Source organism: Vulpes vulpes, chromosome 2 (genome assembly GCF_048418805.1).
Source record: "Vulpes vulpes isolate BD-2025 chromosome 2, VulVul3, whole genome shotgun sequence".
In the NCBI taxonomy this organism is placed as follows: Eukaryota; Metazoa; Chordata; class Mammalia; order Carnivora; family Canidae; genus Vulpes; species Vulpes vulpes.
Genome location: NC_132781.1, coordinates 76323172 through 76344525, shown reverse-complemented (window position 1 = coordinate 76344525; position 21354 = coordinate 76323172). Strand labels below are relative to the sequence as shown.

Genomic DNA, 21354 nt, shown 5'->3' with positions numbered 1-21354 from the left:
TGCATGGAGCCTGCTTCTCCCTCTGCCTGTGTCTCTGCCTCTCTCTCTCTCTGCGTGACTATCATAAATTAAAAAAAATAAATAAATAAAATAAAATCTCTCTTTGCTTGAGCTGGGACATCCATCTTCTCCTGCCCTGGACTTTAGCACTCTTGGTTCTCAGGCCTTTGGACTTGGACTGAGTTAGACCACTGGCTTCCCTGTTTCTCCGGGCTGAAAGCAGGAGATTGTGTGACTGCTTGGTTTCCATAATAGCATGAGCCAATTCCTACAATAAATCTCATATATATCTACATATATCCTCTTAGTTCTGTTTTTCTGGAGAACCCTAATGATTACAGACATTTTGAGAAGCCCCAGTACAGATGATCTGTTTCTTCCCTTTAGTTGAAACACTGGTGGCTCTATTTGATCCACACACAGTTGAGGCAGCACGGTAAAATGAACAGGACACTAAAATCAGGATTCTGCTTGCACTTCTGCCACTAACTAGCCATCAACATGAGCTTTCTGTTACCTGACCTCTGAGGCTCCATCTATCACTAACACTGATCCTGGGGAAGATCTTGGAGATCATAGGTTCTAAGAATGTCTCCAAAGCACCTCCAGCACTAGAATGTTCAGTCAGTCACAGGTTGGCTAACTCCTTGGCCAATGTTTAGTGTATCAAGAAATTTTTGACCCATAAATGATGATTCATACATTTAAAAATGGGGATGCCATGCAAGAATAAAATTTAATTTTTATTGAAAATTGTTAGAAATGCATCTCTTCTTTTTCCTTTGCCCTTCTCATTGAATTTATTGCCAGTAAAACATCTTGAATCCATCTCTTAATTGGTACACCCAAGCCCAGTGCCTTGGTCCAAGACCTGCTCATTAATCTCGCAATTATTCTCCAAATCCATATTGTCTTTTCTCTCCTAATACATCATCACACCAGTCACCTATATAAATGTTCATCTGAACCATCTCCCTCCTACTTACAGACCATCAAAGAGCTCTACTGCCTGTAGAATCTGTAGTCCAGATTCTTTTTTTTTTTTTTTTTTTTTATTTATTTATGATAGGCACACAGTGAGAGAGAGAGGCAGAGACATAGGCAGAGGGAGAAGCAGGCTCCATGCACCGGGAGCCCGACGTGGGATTCGATCCCGGGTCTCCAGGATCGCGCCCTGGGCCAAAGGCAGGCGCTAAACCGCTGCGCCACCCAGGGATCCCTGTAGTCCAGATTCTTTAGCATTGTTTCCAGTGTTGTGTCTGACCTGAAGTGACTTTTCCAAAATCAATCCCAGCAACTGTTCTCACCTCCCAAAACCTTTACACTTAGAGACTTTTGGATTTAAGAATCTTCAAATCCGGGATGCCTGGGTGGGTCAGGGGTTAAGCATCTGCCTTTGGCTCAGGGTATGACCCCGGAGTCCCGGGATCAAGTCCCACAATTGGGCTCCCTGCAAGGGGCCTGCTTCTCCTTCTGCCCATGCTCGGCCTCTCTGCCTCTCTCTCATGAATAAATCTCTCATGATAAGTCTCTCATGAATAAATAAATAAAATCTTAAAAAAAAGAAAAAAAGAATCTTCAGATCCAATCTGCCCTCAACAACAACAAAAAATGAAGTTTTATTACTACACACAAACTGCTCTCTTATCCTAAGTCCTATCCCTTTGCATAAAATTTTTTGCAAGCACTGGGTTTCTTTAAAAAACCAAAAGGAGCTCCTTTAATTAGTAACTGTTTTGGCACATTATATTTTTTAATACTACTCAGCCTCTAAAGTGACATGGTTTGTAACTCACTCATTTAGCCAGTCAATCATTCATATAACAACCACTTAGGAATCTTGTGTATCCTATATTAGACAAAATATATGTTAGGCTATATGTTGGCTCTTCCTTGAGGAAAAATATGGTTTGTCTAAGGACTTCAATTACTGAAATATTTCATACTGAAGTATTTCAATACTATAGTGTACTATGTAAATTACTTTAATGCAATGACACATATAATTTAAAATTCTTTTAAATAAAAAATGATGAGGGGCACCTGGGTGGCTCAGTCAATTAAGCAACTGACTTCAGCTCAGGTCATGATCTCAGGGTCTTGGGATTGAGCCCTGCCTTGGGCTCCACTCAGCATGGAGTTTGCTTGTCCCTCTGCCCCTCCTCCAACTCATGCTCACTCTCTCTCTTTCTCTCAAATAAAAAAATAAAATCTTTTTAAAAAGATATAAATAAATAATACTGGGAGACTGAGAAACTCAGACAATATTTACCCTTATAATGTCACCTTCTTCAAATTCACTTAAAATTTCAGAGTTGGTATTTTTGTTCCTGCTTGTATTACTTGACATGACCTTTAAGTGTCCAGCAAAAATCAAGCAGCATTCCTTTGGTACATGTCCTTATCTTAGAACCATACTTTCAACTTCAAATCTGGAAAGAAAAAATATTTTAAAAACGTATTTCTTCTGCAAAATGGCAAGTTTGGAGTCACTGGTTGCAAATAAAATCCTTTTATCTTCCTCCATAAAGAATCTTACTTTTTGTTAAGAAGCAATTATCATCCTCTTCTAATACAGACCTTAAAGGCAGGGATTCTAGCCAACTTGTACACTCTGTAACATCAGTGCCTAGAATGGCGCTTGGCTCAGAAATAAGGTACTCAATGAATATATATCGAGTGGATTTATGAATAGGCAAAAGGAGGTGTTGCAGAACCACAGAACAGAAGATCTCTAGATGAATGAATTCCTTAGATAAACCTGCTATTTCATAAAATATAAGCACTTTTAAACCACTACTGCTAAATTGATGATGTAAGGGAAGACATTTGGCTTTCTGAGAAACATAAATTTGGTGTTGATTTGCATTTCTTTTATCAAGAGTTTTCATAAGTACTATATTCAGAAACAGTTTTGTAAATCTGCTACTTTTCTCTATTTGTAGGTATTTAGCTAAAGGATGGTGGTTTGCCCACCCCTAGTCTATAGAAACAATCTCTCCCTGGTTGTAATGCATGGTAAACTTTAATGGCCATAAAAAAAATTACCTGGGAGATCTGATTTTTAAAAAAATACTCAAAATTCCTTTATACTCTAGAAATTCAGATTTGGTAGGTCTGGGGTGCAACCTATAGTCTTAAGACGCTCTCCAGATCATTTTGATGAGGACTGCACTGTGAGAAACACTGTGTTTGAGGCTAAGAGCAAACATTATTTAGTTTTTTATATGAGTAATGTTTATGAATGTTGGAACAGAATATGTTTTATGAAATATTAGGAAGTCTAAATAATTTCATATTTTCAGTTAGTAATTATACTACCAAGAGTTCTTCCTTTCTGGAAGAATACTAATTACAAATTCCGTATTCTAAATTTGACAGATACTATTACAAAGAATGTTAGTGAGAAGGAAAATGACAGTATTATATATTATAGACTATCCAATCCCTGTGTTATCAGTGAGAAAGCCTGAATTCCAGTATTTAATGTGTTATGAATTAAGTGATCTTGAGGAAATCACTTAATCTCTATCACCAATTCCTCATTTATCAAATGGGATTAACTTGTATCTATATACTTCATAAAAGTGTTTTAGGAGAAAAATATAATATATAACAGTGATTTGAATTGTTCAAAAGTAAGGTATTTTATAAAACATGGATTTTGCCCTACTTCAATCAGTTTGATCCCGTGAAGGAGAGTTAAAGGAGAAAAGCTCTCACCAAAATAACTATTCAAACTAAGTAAGCCTGCCAGTTTTATGGATGCTGACAGAAGATATGAGACTCTTGAGTCAGAGACAAAGGATGTTACTAGTTACAGCAAAAGGAATAACAGGAGTAGCAATATAGTTGTACCAGTGCCCAAGTCCCACAGGGAAATGTGGAGGGCCTAATGGAGTCTGCATATGCAGAGGGGTGGTTCACAGAGGAGAACCTAAGCTTAGGGAATCTGCTGCTTTTATAACAAGCAGTAAGCAAGTATGTTTGTCTGAAAGAAGACCAGGTGTAATACAAAAACTACAATGTATTATCTTCTCAGGATTGCCAGCTATGTAATCAATCCTGAGAAGTGGCCCAGGTTAAAGAACAGCCAAAACCTTGGGATTATGGCACATTCAGCAAGACCCATAGGAGCGCAAGAGGCTCATATCTGATTGTATCCAACATAAAGGGCATAATGATACAAATGAATAAAATTTTAATGTAAGGTTACATGTTTATTTAAAGAATTACGATTCTAGTTCCAGAGGAAGAAAATGCGAGGAAATTTTACCATGTTATATATTTCACTGTCTTTGGAAAGAAAACCACAAGATTAAAATGTGAAGACTCCTGGTTTTCTAGTGTTTATGTTAATAGATAACAATTTGAAAAACCACTACTTGCATCTGCAGATTGGAAAAATGATTAAAAATTGCTGAAGTAACTGCCATATCATAGAAATATCCTTAAGATAATGGTGGTTTCTATTCACTAAGAATAGGAAAATAGTCAACATGACCACCATGGAATCATGAAAGTAAAGCCAAGTATAAGTATGAAAAAGGAAGGAGAAGTCATGTGGAATGGAGAAGTAATATATGGATGACAAGCATTATAATAGAAAACATCTGGTTTTCAAGGACTCTATTGGATTTAAAGCAGCACAGAAAGAACAAGAGGATTCCACATCCTGTTTTCTCTCTACCCTTTATATTATGAAAGTGTGGATGAGGGCCAGTCTTTCTCAGCCAGGTTTTGAAGTGCATCATTTGGCTGCCAGATGCCCATTATACTAATTGGATCACCAACCTCCTCTATATCTCATTGACACAAGGATTCCAGGGCTACCTATTTCTTTTGCAGCATTAAAATTTAAGAATACCCACCCATACAATAAACTATAAAATATTCACATGGGTCTGTACTCTACTTTTATATTATACAGTAACTCCAGAATGATTCTTCAATAGCCTGGTTGAGTGATGTGAAAGAATGCCAATACTAAATAGGTTTCTCATGCTAAAACATTTAATTTTATACTTCCAGAGCATATACTTGAAGCATATGTGAATATTTACAATTTTATTGGAATCATCATCTTCCTTAAGAATTTTTGTCTTGTTAGGCCTATATGAACAATTGCTCTAACTCAACAAATACAAAAATTAGAGTATTTTTGTTAGAAATACAAAAAGAAAGATTTAATACTTTCACATTTGGAAATCAAAATGTTTATAAAAATATACATATGGCCATATATGTATATTGTATATTGCACTATAAGAAGAATCTATGTGCATCATTAACTAGTCTTAGATACATGGATTTTTGTTTTATTCTCCATTTAAAATGGTAAATTTGAATAAATATTAATATCAATATTCATTGAACTGGTGAAAGATTTTATTTATTTATACATGTACTTGAGAGACAGAGAGAAAGAGAACTGGTACTTAATAAAAGTGACTTTCCATTCTAAATATTCAGGATTTATAAAGTGAGACTTTTCGTTAATGCGACATTATTTAACTTTTTCCAAGAAAGACTCACATACACAGTGGATCTTATATTAAATAGGGTCCTGGGTTGCAGACAACAGAATCCACTCTGAGTGGTTTAAGAAAGAAAGGATTTACTACAGCTATCAGATAGTTTACAGAATCTTTGGAAAGGTTAGTGAAATAGTTTCTGGCCAAGCTTCCAGGAACAACTTGGTGAAGATGCTAAACAGACCCCAGAAACATACTGTTGCCACCACAGTCAGGAAATTGGAGCCACCACATCTGAACAAAGAATCATGTGGTTTTTGCCAATTCCTGCAGCACCAAAATGGATGCCCCATGTCCTACCTTTTCCCCCATATATATTAATTTCATGAAAATACATCTGTCAGAATCTAAATCATGTATCCAGACCCTACAAGAAAGGTGAGGAAAGGGACTGGAAAAGGTAGGTTTTTGTTTTATTGTTTTGGTTTGGTTTTATATTCCTCATTATGATGGTTGGGTTTACATTATTGGGGACAACAAAAATGTAACCATTTCAAAATGCAGTCAAGTTCAAAAGACTGGACAGCCTCAAATTGTGTGTCAACTTCAGATTTTTATCACAAAATTTAGAGTACTTTACTTAATACATTTTGCATGTTTTTCTCATTCTAGATAAATAAGAGGACTGTTATAGTGGTCCAGTCATTTTTTTATTGTTTTGTTATCTTGCTTAGAATACATTTTGGGCTTCATCCTGTTTTCAGTTTTAGTCTCCTTTTGTGGTTTGAAAATTCATCATTACATTACAGAGTTCCAAGTACAAATCCCAAACTACTACATATTTCTCTTGGTCAATATTGAATTTGTAACATGTCTTTTGTCTTTAAGTATTGTTAAACTCTACATACTATCTGCCACTGTTTTTCTTAGCAGTCCTAGATAAAACATTTTTGCATCACTTCTCTTGATAGAATGTTGTCTGGCAAAGTTGGAGCTGCACTTCATTTTGCAAACTACGAAATGACCTATTCTTCTTTAGATATAGTTGAGTCTTAAAAAAAAAAAAGAAAAGAAACAAATAATAGCTTAGAGAAGAGTTAAAAGAAAATGATTATGAGGGTCTGTATTAGCTCAGATCCCTGCAAAGCCTCTGATAACAAAAACTAGAGTTGATTTCATGTGTTCTCCAAAGTGTAGCCATTTTTTTATGTGGTAGACGTTGGCAGTTATAATCTTCCTTATGTGGGGGGCATCTGGGTGGTTCAGTCAGTTAAACATCTGACTCTTGATTTCAACTCAGGTTATGATCTCAGGATAGTGGGATCAAGCGCCATGACAGGCTCTGAGCTCAGTGGGGAGTCTGAGATTCTCTCTCTCCCTCTACACCTCCCCACTCTCTAAAATAGTAAATAAATAAATCTTTAAAAAAAAAATCTTCCTTATCTGTATTCATGAGAATTTGGCATGATCCTAATAGAGCAAAACTTCTCCTGTGGAAGAGAAGGAGAAGGAGACATTGATAGTGAGGAAGTGGTCTTCCCAAATACTCATGAAAATCCATGCTGTTAGGCTCCCTACCTCTGTGATGAAACTGGTAAGGAACTCATCAGAACCTAGCTTGCTCAGCAAAGCAATCAGAATAAATCACAGGCCAGAAAAAAATTAAATCTGATAATGCCTGGGAGTCTTTCATTGAAAGATATTAACAGTGAGAAATTCAAACATGTCTTTTTCCCTCTTCCAAAATATTAAGTTTTAATATAGGTTAATGTTGCTTCTGTCTGCTCTTTTTAAGAAAAAACTATAATGTGACTCCTAAATCTTTAAAATGTTTGCATTTTCAAAGGTCTAAAAATAAAGATATGCCCATATCACCTCATACCATATAGAAAGATTAACTCAAAATGGATCAATGACCTAAATATAAGACCTAAATGCTATTAAACCAGAAAACATAGGGCTAAACCCTGGGTGTGGTAATAGATTATTAGATAGAACACCAAAAGCACAAGCAGCAAAAAAATAAATAAATTTGGCTTCATCAAAATTAAAAACTTTTTTGTATCAAAGGATATTATCAAGAAAATGAAAGGAAAATAACATACAGAATGAGGCAAAATTGCAAATTATATATCTAACAAGAATTTAATATCTAGAGTACATAAAGAATTCCTACAACTCAGTAACAAAAGACAAGCTAATTCAAAAATAGGTGAAGGAAAAAAAAAATAGGTGAAGGTCTTAAATAGATATTTCTCCAAAGAAGATACACAATTGACCAATAAGTACATGAAAAGATGCTTAGCATTCTTAGTCACTTGGGAAATGCAAATAAAAACCACAATGAGCTACTACATCATACCTACTAGGATGGCTATAATTTAAAAAAGTAAAGAAGCAAAAACAACAAGTATTGGAGAGGACATGAAGAAATTGGAACTGGAACCCTTGGGCATTGTTGGTAGGAATGTAAAATGGTGCAGCTGCTGTGGAAAACGGTTTAGGCAGTTACTAAAAAAACTATAAAATTATCATATGATCCAGCAATTCCACTCCTAGGTAACCCATTCTCCAACTTTCAATTCTAGCAACCACTGATTTGTTTTCTTTCCTTACAGTTTTGCCTTCCAAAATATCATATAAATAGAATCACACAATACATTGTTTCTTATGTCTGACTAAGCAAAATTCATTTAAGATCTCCCTGTCTCACATGAATCAATGGTTTCTTTTTATTGCCTAGTTGTATATATCTATCAGTTTGTTTATCCACTCACCTGCTGATCCCTGATTTCATGGATAAATACCTTTGTAGAATAGAATTTTGATACTATAAGACTAAAGACAGAAGGCTAATAGAAAATAAATTTAAAAAAAAAAAAGACAGAAGGCTAAAAACAAAACACTGCACTCTAGTTGGTAAATATGTATCTCATACAGGTCCAGTTTAGCAATTCTAAAACTACTTTCCACACATATTAGAATTGAGCAAGTAAATAAATATATTGCAGACAATGACAGCCAGGTTTGTATCTATGAAAGAAAGAAATTACAAACAAGCAAAGGGGAATGCCAGAATAAACCCTGTGGTAACAGTCTGGAATTAAAGATACCAGTATGAACTAATGTTTATTTTAATATATATACAGATGAATATATAAAGAAATAGATACAGGGTTAAAATACATACAAACATATGCTAGCTCTACACACTGAGAGGGTCTAGAAATAATGACTCTCTAGTTGCAACAAGAACACCGAAAGGCCAGATTCGGGTTTCTAAATATCATTCTCCAATCAAAGGATCCACGATTCTTTAAAAAATTATGGATTCTTGGGTTAGAGCACAGAAAACACAAGAGAAAAGCCAGGAGAAGCATCTTAGAGTGCCAGAAAGTAAGTTAGTGCTTAAAAAGAAAACAAGATATGGGTTCCTTGAAGTGACACAGGAACCAACTCTTAGGAGCACCTGATGGTCAGACCTGGGATAATTTGAACAATGCAATCAACAATGATAATAATTATAACCCAAAAAATAAAATAAATATCCTGGGGGATCCCTGGGTGGCTCAGCGGTTTGGCGCCTGCCTTTGGCACAGGGCGCGATCCCGGAGTCCCAGGATCGAGTCCCACGTCGGGCTCCCAGCATAGAGCCTGCTTCTCCCTCTGCCTGTGTCTCTGCCTCTCTCTCCTCTCTCTGTGTCTATCATGAATAAATAAATAAATAATATTTTTAAAAAATAGATAAATAAATAAATAAATATCCAAAAGTCAATAAATATCCATGAGACTATACTGATACAAATATACAAGTGAGTGAATAAATGAAAAGAGGCAATTCTTCCTACAAAAGAATTAAATTACAGGAAGAAAGGGGGAAATGGAACATCATCATTAGCTGTTGGCTTTAAAAAAACAAACCAATAAATAAAAAAACAGCCAGTCATTACACTAGCAAAATGAGTTTATTCAAGAATAGCAGAGAATCGTAGTGCAGGACAAGCAAACTATGGAGAATGATAGGCAAGTCCAGAGAACAGAAGAGGGGGGTCTGCTTTTATGGAGGAAAGGAAGAAGCTAGAAGGGGCTGTTTTCAAAGGAATCAGGGTAGCAACACCTTTCAACAGCAGAGTGTGGCAGTTTCTCAATGGCTGGGTTGTTGCTGGACAAGGTGAAACTCTTCCTTGTACTGGGGTATTTACATATCTAAGTTTCCTCCTTATGGTCTGAGTGATAGTGTGTGAGAGCTTCCCCTTCAGGATTTTTGGACTCCATCTTTAATGAGGTTTCCATTATTTGTTTTCACAGTACCAAAGTAATAATTGCTACAGGCAACATCCACTGATGAATACTAAAATTTGTAAGTGAAACTTTAGAGAGAAACAGGGTATCCACATGGCCTCATAATATCTCTCATCAAGTATTTATTAATAACTGTGGTGCTTTTAACATATGTCTCCAATTTCTTAAATACTCCCTCTAGGAAATGGGTCGTAGATCCCCTAGACTGGACTTAACTCCAGTGGTCTAGACTTGGCAACTTACCCCAAAGAACCAAGTATGGAAAGAGGAAAATTGAAACTTTACAGTGGAGATACCTGGCCACACAACCTATGCCAAGTGATAAAGGCTAAGATCACCATTAATAAGATATATTGATTATATTTACCCCAAATCTGCAACCTCAGTCTTACCATGTAAAAAAAAAAAAAAAAGCAAACCCAACCTGAAGAACACACTACAATACATCTAACCAGTACTCTTCAAAAGTAATTAAAGACAAAAAAATCTCAGGAGCTGTCACAGATTGAAGGAGAATAAGGAGATGTGACAACTATAGGCAGTGTGGTATTCTGACCTGAATTGTGGAACAGAAAAAAAGCCTGAAATACCACTGAAATAACAGAAATACAAATATTCTGTAGTTAATTGCATTTGTTGAAACAAAATTAATTTCCTAGTTTTGATCACTGTACCATGACTACATGAAATGTTAACATGTAGTTAACAGGTAGCTGGGTAGAGAGTATATAGGAACTATCAGTAGCATCTCTAAAACTCTTCTGTAAATCTAAAATTATCAAAATAAAAAGTTTAATTTTTTTTAGCTTCAGGTAAAACTCAGTACTTGAAATCAGTGGGTCTCACTCCCAGATGACTTAAACTAAAAATAAAAACATATCGGTATTAACCAGTTGTAACTCACCTGTGCAGTTTGAACATATAAGTTGCCCAAACTAAAATCTCCCAGGAATTTGGTTGGGTTATCTGTCTCATTGTTGCTCTATGAGATGGCCCTACACAACCAGCTGCAGACCCCAGAGTACACAAAGAAGAATCAATCGCTTCCTCCTCCTAGCCCCTGTATCATGGATATAGATTAGCACTGGTGGGTGGATGACTGAGGTGGGATGAAGCAAATGGAAGTTGGTAATTGGCACTTTGTAAAAAGATGCTTAAAGCATAAAGAATGCAGTTATGTTCACCTCAGCAATTTCTCCTTACCTAAAATGCATGTAGCATTCAGGTACACAACTATCTTTAGGACAATGCAGGGGATATTATCTGGTTTACAGTCCTTTTATTCCCTGAATTATTCCTACCTGATTACATACAAACTATACATCCCTACTAGTCTCTTTTTGACAACATCTAGAACAGGGATTTCCAAAGTGTCACTTCTAGGACTACATAAAGAATTAAATGAGGTCGAGGGGTGAGCAGGAATTTTTGAACTTTGAATATTTCCAAAAAATCAATGAGTACATTAATTTACCTGTAATAAAGCTGCCCAGAATAATAAACTTTCATTTGCTATAGCTGGAATCATGGCAACTCAGCATGAACCAAAGTGCTGATTGACAGACATCTTTTTTATTTGTAAAAGCAGGGAGATAAAGTAACTATTAATAAATGACTTCTGTTAATAGGCAAAAAAAAAAAACCCACAAAGGGTTCATGGGGTGACAATAATTAGAAGCCAGGGTGCTACTTACCGGATAAGATGCCCTGCTCTCAGCTCTTGACCCTAGAAAGCCATCCTGCCATCAGAATCCTCTAATCCCCTCAGCACTTGTTTACCCTGGAATACCTTTTCTGGTGATGTCTGCCAGGACATTACAAGTGCTTGGTAATTTATTACCATCTTTATTGCCTTATGCATAGTCAAGAAACTATATACTTCATAGTATGTCTATGATTCATAAAGAGTTGAGTAAATACATCTATTTTTATACCTTCAGGAACATAATTCTCTACTTAAAATAGTTTCCATGAGAAAGATAAATTTAACCTCCATCATGTTTGTTTATACTACTTTTTCCAAGTTATAAATTCACTGTTGAGAACTATCTGTACCCACACAAGAATTTCAGCTCTTAGTAAGAAGAACTTCCATGGCTGTGATATTTACTAGGGTTAGATTCTCCCAAGCTAAAACGGCATAGGTGGATTCAAGACAATTTGACAAGCACAGAAAATATTGACGTTTAGAACCATCTGATGCCAAAGATGATGAATACTTATAATACAGCACTTTATTTTTTAGGATACTCTGAAATGCTTCATAATCTTAAAATGTTTAAAAATCAATACCTCTTTTTACTTTATAGGTGGTTTACAAAACATCCTTTAAAGGCTAAAAAAATGACAAATGTAAATTCAATTTACCTAAGTATATTAAAATTTTAATAGAAGCAGAGAAGGTCCACCTACTCTCTCAGAGGCAGAAATACATATCTATATAACAGATCACTGAAGTTTGTTCAAAGATTAGTAAGTTAAAATTACAGAAAACATTTTAATAGGCTTAAATAAATTTATTTTTATTCAAAATCAATGATCTCAAATACATACCTCAAATGTGACACATAGTATTACCCCAAAGATAAATATTTCTTTAATCAATGGATAAAATAAATGAAAGAAAAGAACAGCTTCACCAAACCAAAAGAAAATATAAATATTCCAACCCTCTTTATTTAATCCCATTTTGTTTCCTAAAATCCAAAAATCAAGACAAGGATTAGGAGCATAGAAATATAAGAAAAATAATTTGGCATTATGCTTTTATAGTGCTAACCTGTATTTGTTTAAAATGACAGAAAAGCATAATGATGATATATTAGAATAATATGTTTCATATATTGGAATAATCATATATCAGAAAAAAATCTTTTTTATTTCTTTACCTCTATGAGATTTTTCTTGGCTTCTTTGGGTTGAATGAACATCAGTACTTTCAGCTTTTTGAAATCTTTGCTCTGTAAAACAAAGTGTATTTACATTGAATGCATTCTTCCTGTACCCAAATACACAATTTCTTCTAAAAATTTGGACAGGATTTATAGCCTTAGGGAACATGTTATTTTCATGTAATTTTAACTTTACACATAAACTTTGCTGAAATAACTTTAAGAAATAGATTTACTTAAAACAATTGAAGTGCCAAGTATGGAATTCACTGGTGATGTTACAGATAGACAAGTTCGCTTATAACTAAGATAATAAAATCATTATACAAGTTGAGAATTGTTTACATGATGAAAAGCTATTTCTTGAGTTATGAATATGAGTCACCCCATAAATCTAGTTCAATCTCATGTCAACTCAGTTAGAGATCACAATCATCAAAAAGACTTCATAAACCTATTCAAGAGCTTCAGTAGTCCTTTTCATCTAGGGAATTCAGTTTCAAAATAGTGTTACAGACTAAGGGCTATGCTCTAAGGTAAAATGCAACTCAGTTCAGTTGAGTTTATATACCCAATAGATTCTGTTTATTTTTTTTAAAGATTTATTTATTTTATTCAGAGAGAGAGAGAGAGAGAGAGAGAGAGACTGAGAGGCAGAGGACACAGGCAGAGGGAGACGCAGGCTCCATGCAGGGAGCCTGATGTGGGATCCCTGGTGTCCAGGATCACACCCCAGGCTGCAGGCGGCGCCAAACCACTGCGCCACCGGGGCTGCCCTAGACTATGTTTCTTTAACATTTTATTCCAGGTCTTGGGCATCAACATAAAAAGTATGATCACCCTCTATTATCTTGATATCAGTTTACTCTTCACACTCCATACTCAATGATAAGAATCTGAACATAGATCTAACATACTCCAAGACTTATTCTGTTAACTTCTTTGCTATTAACAGTAGTAGTAATAATAATAATAATAATAATTTATTGAGCACTTAGTATGTTTCAGGCACTATTCCAAACATTTTACATGTATTAACTCATGAAAGTTTATATCTTTAGGCTTCCTATATAAGCAAGAGACTCTCTTGGTTATTTAACATACCTATGAAAGACATACAGAATTTGCTGACTTAATTCTGGTTTTTAGCAGCTTTAAAAAAAAAAAAGAATCAATGACAGCAGCACCATAGTGTACAAAGCAATATAGCAAAGATGATACAATACATAATAATTAAGTCAGGTAACTTTGCTCCACCATACCTCCTGCTGACATTGGGAATTACATCATATAATGTAAAGCTAATTAACACTCCCATCTTGGCTGGCACAGTTCTAATGGGATGTTATTCACATGAGCTCATGAAAAATGAACTTTTAACCAGTTTGACCCTATAATCTCAAATGAATGCCAGCAACCAGAAGAAAAATATTATTGATATGATTAATAATTTAATTGCATCAAATTTTTTTAAGAACAAAGAAAAGTGAATTATTTGATGCCACACATATTCCCCAAATACACAGTAGCTAAATATAGGAATTTAGCTCTCTGAAGCATAATAAACTGTAATTTTCACAATTAAATTTCACTTTATGATAGAATATATATATGAGCAGTAAGCTCAAATTATTTTCAATATTAAATATATTAAAATTTCAAACAGATCTATGAAACATGTATCACTGTGAAAAGAGCCAATACATTCATATGCATATAAAAAATGGAGGGAGGGGTACCTGGGCGGCTCAGTGGGTTAAACATCTGCCTTCTGCTTGGATCATCATCCTAGATTCCTGGGATAGAGGCCAGCATTGGGCTCCCTGCTCAGCGGGGAGCCTGCTTTTCCCTCTCCTGCTCCCTCTCTTGTGTTCACTCTCTTTCTCTGTGTCAAATAAATAAATAAAATCGAAAAAGAAAAAAATAATGGAGGGATATATACCAAATTGTTACAACTGACCATCTGTCATCTTAGGGATGGAATTTGTAGTCATTTTTATTTTCTTCTTTATAACCTTTCTGTAACTGCCAAATTTCCTACACTTAACTTGTATTATCTTATTTCCAATTTTTAAAAAGCTACAATTTTCTGATTATATAAGTCATATGTTTACATTTAAAAGTGAAAATCTAATGAAAGTCCACTTAACCCTTATTCATTGCTTCACCATGTCTGCATTCAGTTCCCTTTATATGCATTTCAACCACAGTGCATACCATTAGCACTGGAATGCTAATGCTAATGAATGTTTAATTGGCTGTCTTCTTTCCTATACCATAAACTACATGAAGGCAGGGACTAACTATATCTGATTAATTACTATAGCCCGTACCTACTACAATGCCCAGCAGAGGTAGGCACCCAATAAATAGCTGTTGAAATTATGTTGTTTCCTTTAAAAATTATAAGTTATAATAGGATCAGCACTCCTGCACATACGAATTTGTGCACTAATCCAATTACTCTCATGGGGTAAATTTCTAAAACTAGAACTGCAGAGACAAAGGTATGCACATTTTGAATTGTATATACATTGTCAAATTGCCCTCCATAATCCCTGAAGAAATTTACATTTCTACCAGCAATGGATGAAAGTGTCCATTTCCCCATATCCTTGAAACACTGAGTATTGCCACCATAAAAACAAAACACAAAACAAAAAAACACACTTTTGTGAAGGAGATAACATTACTAGTCATCACTTTTATATTAGAAAAAAATTTTTTAAGATATTACAGATTTTGCTATTCTTAAAACCACATAGCTATTAAAATAGATAAAAAATACTAACCAAATTATATTTAGAATGATTGCTCATGCTGAATGAGCATACTAGTTCATTAGCTGAATGATTCTTTATGTTCAAGTAAAACAATGCTCATTCTTCTGCTCAACTCTTTTCAATGTACCCAAAGGGGAGACAATACAAATATTTAAAAAAAAAAATAAGTAAGTATAGAGTACATGTATAAGAAAACAATCTAACATGGAGATAAATTGGAGTAGATCATATACAGGTTCATGTGCAAGTTAGGTCTGGGAAAGAACTCTAAGGTATGGATTCAAAAAACAAGGGGAAATGGGTAGCCTACTATAAAGGCAGTTATATGTTGCTCTGACAAATTAAGTTGGAAAATGCTGTCTTGCTGCTCTAGAACTGCATTTCCAAAAGCCTACTGTCACTGTCCACAGGAATGCTTACCCAAACTCAGTGTGTCCAGAATAAAAATAATATTCCTCCTCTAATCCCCAGAACACTTAATTAATTTTGGATGCAAGCCATGATGCTATATCTGGACTGGCACTGTCCAAAATGTAAATAGGGCTAGTACAAATTGAGGTGTGCTAGAAGTGTAAAATACCCACTGGACTTCAAAGACTTAGTATGAAACAGAATGTAAAATATCTCATCAATAATTTTCATATAGATTACCTGTTGAAATGATCACGTTTTAGAGATATGGGCTGAAAATTCATTATTAAAAATAATTTCACCTTTTTTTCTCCCCTTTTTCAATGTGGCTACTAGAAAATTTAAAATTATATAAGTGGCTCACATTTGTGGCTTGTATTATATTTCTATTGGGCAGAGAGGATCTAGACCATTGAGATCAAGGGCCAGATGAAGCTAAGCCATCAGTGTTGTGCCCTAAGAATCCTCCAAAAAGTACCAAAGAGTGAGAGGAGAAAGATACCTGTGAACCCGGTCTGGCTAGGATCTCAAGACACTGATGAAAGAGATTTATAGAGGCTGAGCAGGAGCATAAAGCAAAGCTGACAAAACTATGTTTTGAATGCCAGATCATATAAAACTATTGCTCTCATTGTGTTCCCTCTGAGTTGCTTTTGCCAGAGCTTTTGGCAGTGCCTCCGAATATCCTAACCATGTCTGAGCTACACCACAAGGTAGCAATCTTGGGCTGAAGGGTTACGATGGAAAGGTGTATCTCCCACAGTCAGGAGTGACCAAGAAGAGAAGTCATTCTATCATTTTCTTTACACAGTAAAGCACTAGATTAGCAGCAAAGCTCCTGTAATATATTTCATTATGTTAATAAAAAGAGAAAGCCATCTGACACATATTTGAAACAGTGGATTGTCTGTCTTCTCATAGAAATACATATGTCTACTGAATAAGGAATAAAACTATGAAAACCTCACAACCCAATGTAGCAGAGTAGTTGTATAGGCTGGGTTTCACAGAAACAGAGCTTGAGATGAGGATTTTTTGCAAATGATTTGAGGTTCTCAGGTATAAACTGTAAGTGAAGTAAACAGGATGAGGAAAAGGAAAGAAGCAAGGGAAAGATGTGGGTCCAGCTGCAGTCCACCCCAGCTTGATCCACTGGTTGCTACAGAGCAGAAATGACATGGCAAAAGGGTTCCTCTTTAAGGCAGGAGGTACCCCAATATCTGTCATCCTTTCACTACAGGCCACACCTGGGAGTCTTGGGATTCACCCTCCTGGGCATTTCTTGGCAGGGCAGCTTCATCAAGAGGCAATTCTTGAGAGAAGGTACAGCTGTGAGCTGTTGGCAGCCAATACTCATAGCACCTGGAAAATGGAGGTACCGACCTACCTGAAAAATTGTTTCAGTTTTCCTCCATAAAGTGGGACTAATGATAGCAGCTCTTTTATATGCTTGTCAAAACTTAGTAATAATGGATGAAAGCATTCAGAATAGCATTTTATATTACATAATAAATATAATTCACTTAGAATTACACATAGCACATAGTAAATGCTCAATAAATGTTATGCTACTATTGTGTCCTCAGAAGTACCTATATCAGGTGTCTCATTGCCCAAGTGCTGTAAGGTATCCACAACTGAGACTTCTATTCAAACATTAGTTAAGGGCAATCTAAAGATTCCACATCCAGGTGACTGCCTAGATAAATGTGCACATCATTTTTATCTGACATTTTCTCAAAGTTCAAAATCAAGTAAGGGTAACCTTTTTTGTGTTTGTCATTAAAGAATAGGGATGGGTGTGAACAACAGGGAGTTTTCCTTAAGAACAGGAAAAAGACAAGGATATCTACTCTCATCACTTTTATTCAACATAATACTGGAAATCCTAGCTATAGAAACCAGACAGGATAAAGAAATAAATGGCATCAAAGTTGGTAAGAAATAAGCAAAACTGTCACTATTTGCAGATGACATAATGCTATATATAGAAAACCCTAAAGACTCCACCAAAAAACTACTAGAACTGATAAATTCAATAAAGTCACAGGACACAAAACTAATATACAGAAACCTGTTGCATTTCTACACACTAATATAGCAGAAAGTAGCAGAAAAAAATTAAGAAAACAATCCCATTTACAATTTTCCCCAAAAGAACAAAATATCTAGGAATAAACTTAGCCAATGAGGCTATACTCCACAAACTATCAAATATTTTTTTCAAACTATCAAATATTAATGAAAGAAATTGAGGATGATACAAATGAATGTATCAGGAGAACATGTTAAAATGTCCATACTACTCAAAACAATCTATAGATTTAATGAAACCCCTATCAGAATACCAACAGCATTTTCATAGAACCAGAGCAAATAATACTAAAATTTGATTGGAACTACAAAGACCCTGAGTAGCCAAAGCAATCTTTAGAAAGAATGAAGCTGAAGGTATTACAATCCCAGATTTCAAAATATACTACATAGCTATAGTAATCAAAACAGTATGGTAATGGCACAAAAATAAACACATAGAACAATGGAACACAATAGACAGCCGGGAAGTAAACCCACACATATATGGCCTATTAATCCATGACAAAAGAGTCAAGGATACACAATAGGAAAAAGTCTGTTCAACAAATGGTGTTGGGATAACTGGACAACTATAAGCAAAAGAATGAAACTGGACCACTTTCTTATACTATTCCCAAAAATGAACTCAAAATGGATTAAAGACCTAAATGTGAGGTCTGAGTCCATAAAACTTCTAGAAAAAGACATTGGCAGTCATTTCTTTGATGTCAGCTATAGAAACATTTTTCTAGGTATATCTCCTCAGGCAAGGGAAACAAAAGCAAAAATAAACTATCGGGACTACACCAAAATAAAAAGCTTTACATAGCAAAGGAAACCATCAACAATACAAAAGGCAACCTACTGAATGGGGGAAGATATCTGTAGATGATATGCTTGATAAGGAGTCAGTATCAAAAATACATAAAGAATTTACACAACTCAACATCAAAAAAATCTGATTTTAAAAATGGGCAGAACTGAATAGACATTTTTCAAAGAATATGTACAGATGGCCAACAGACACATGAAGAGATGATCAACATCATCAGAGAAATGAAAAGCAAAACCACACTGAGCTATCACCTCACACCTGTCATAATGGCAAGAATCAAAAAGATGGGGGCGGGGGAGCGGGGAGCATCGGCAAAGATGTGGAGGAAAAACAACCCTTGTGCACTGTTGGTGGGAATGAAAATTGTGCAGCTATTGTAGAAAATAGTATGGAAGTTCCTCAAAAACCAAAAACTTAAAAACAGAGTTACCATATGACCCAGTAATCCCACTATTGGGTATTTACCCAAATAAAAAAAAAAAAATCACTAATTCCAAAAGTTATATGTAACCCTATGTTTACTGTAGCATTATTTACAATAGCAACTCAAGTGTTCATCCATAAATGAATGGATAAAGATGTGGTTTATCTATTCAAAGGAATAATACTAAAGTCATAAAAAATAATGAGATCTTGCCATTTGTGACAACATGGTTGGACCTAGAGGGTATAATGCTAAGTGAAGTAAGTCAGATGGAGAAAGACAAATACCATACGATTTCACTCATATGTGGAATTTAAGAAATAAACAATTAGGGCAGCCCGGGTGGCTCAGCGGTTTAGCGCCGCCTGCAGCCCAGGGCGGGACCCTGGAGACCCAGGATCGAGTCCCGCGGCGGGCTCCCTGCATGGAGCCTGCTTCTCCCTCTGCCTGTGTCTCTGCCTCTCTCTCTTTCTCTGTGTCTCTCGTGAATAAAAAAATAAAATCTTTTTTAAAAAAATGAAATAAACAATTAAAGAAGACAACAATAGGCTCCTAAAAACAAACTGGTGATTGCCAGAGGGGAGGTAAGAGGAGGTTATGAGTGAACTAGATAAAGGAGATTAAGAGTACACTTATCTTGATGAGCATTAAGGAATGTCCAGAATAGTTGAATTACTATACTGTGCCCCTGAAAGTAACACCGGACGTTAGTTACAAACTCCTTTTTTTTTTTTTTTTTTTTTAATAAAAAAGGAAAGGGGGCAGCCGGGGTGGCTCAGGGGTTTAGCGCCGCCTGCAGCCCAGGGCGTGACCCTGGAGACCGGTGATCGAGTCCCGCGTCGGGCTCCTGCATGGGGCCTGCTTCTCCCTCTGCCTGTGTCTCTCTGTCTTTCTCTCTCTATGAATAAATAAATAAATAAATCTTAAAAAAAAAAAAAAAAAGGAAAGGGTAGCTGAATAACAGAAGAGTGGGTATTACCTCAACATTGGCTGAGATTTGCTTCTGCGGCAGACCCTCACTAGATGCGATTCCTCACCTAGCTCCGAGGAGGAAAACCAAAACCAAAAAAGCAAACCCCTCTCTCACCCACGCTGCGGGACCCCAATCCCAAGACCAGAGCCCTCCTCCGGAGTCTCCACAAAGCTGCGCCCCGGGACACTCGGAGGGACACTTAAAATCAGTCCCAGGGGCCAAATCTCTGATTCCTGCATCCTCCAAAGGCCAATGTAGAGAATGCAGACTCTTCCTCCTCTTCGATCTCGTAGTTCTGGAGACCTCGGGACCGGGCAGTCCCAGCGGGCCGAAGGGGGCGGGATGGGTGAGCGGCCACAGACACGGTCCTCAGCAGAGAGAAGGCAGCGATCTTCCCGCGCAGGACACCGAGAGCACTCGCGGGGGGCAGGGGTGGGCGGGCTTCACCCCGGGGCCTGGCGAAGGCGCTCCGCGGCCCGGCGGGCTTCGGAACCAGCGCCCCCAGGCGGCCTCCTTTACGGACGCCGGAGACGCTGTCGTTACCTTCTCGAGTAACCGGGTCAGTCCGCAGGGGAGCGCCAGGACCCCGCCCGCCAGCAGGGACCTTCCCCTCGCCGCCGCGGGCTTGGGACCCGCCGCCGCCCCCCGGGAGCCTCCCGGGCTCGCCCTCTCTGGGGATGCCCTGGGGGGGGGGGAGGGGGGGGGGGCTCCGCTAACTCCCGCGAGGCTGCGGGGGCGGAATGAGGGCGGGGCTCGCGGAGGGGGCGGGAGTTAGCCCCGCCCCTCTGGCCCCGCCCCTCTGGCCCCGCCCCTCGGCCAGAGTGGGCAGCGCTTTAGGTCTTCCCGCGTACAAGCTCCTTAAGTTAGGAAGCTCTGGGTGTTACACTATGTATTGATAAATCAAGCTCCAATAAAAAAATATATACGAAAAAAAAAAAAGAAAGTGGGCTGTTAAAGTATCCAGCTTGGGGCACCCGGGGTGGGGGGGGTGCTCCATAGTTGAGCATCTGCCTTCAGCTCAGGGCGTGATCCCAAGGCCCCCATCGGGTCCCACATCAGGTTCCCCGCAGGGAGCCTGCTTCTCCCTCTGCCTGTCTCTCTCTCTCTCTCTTTCATAATGAATAAATTTTAAAAATTTAAAAATTTTTAAAAAAACGGAAGCCCACGGGTTAGCTGGGGTTGGGG

General features: G+C 37.0%; 1 long non-coding RNA gene across 4 annotated transcripts in view; it reads right to left on the bottom strand.

Annotated features, from left to right (window-relative positions):
- The window catches only part of LOC140597889 (uncharacterized), a 112324-nt gene extending 91485 nt beyond the window's left edge, over window positions 1–20839 (bottom strand). For 2 of the 4 annotated variants that reach the window (XR_011999886.1, XR_011999885.1), the window contains exons 1-2: window positions 20176–20839; window positions 12665–12736 (exon numbers count right to left, since the gene is read on the bottom strand). This is a non-coding gene — a long non-coding RNA (uncharacterized lncRNA). Of the gene's footprint in view, window positions 1–2272; window positions 2433–5263; window positions 9178–12664; window positions 12737–20175 lie in introns of those variants that run through there. The other 2 variants (XR_011999883.1, XR_011999884.1) reach the window with 2 other exon arrangements.
- Between the last annotated feature and the right edge of the window lie 515 nt (window positions 20840–21354).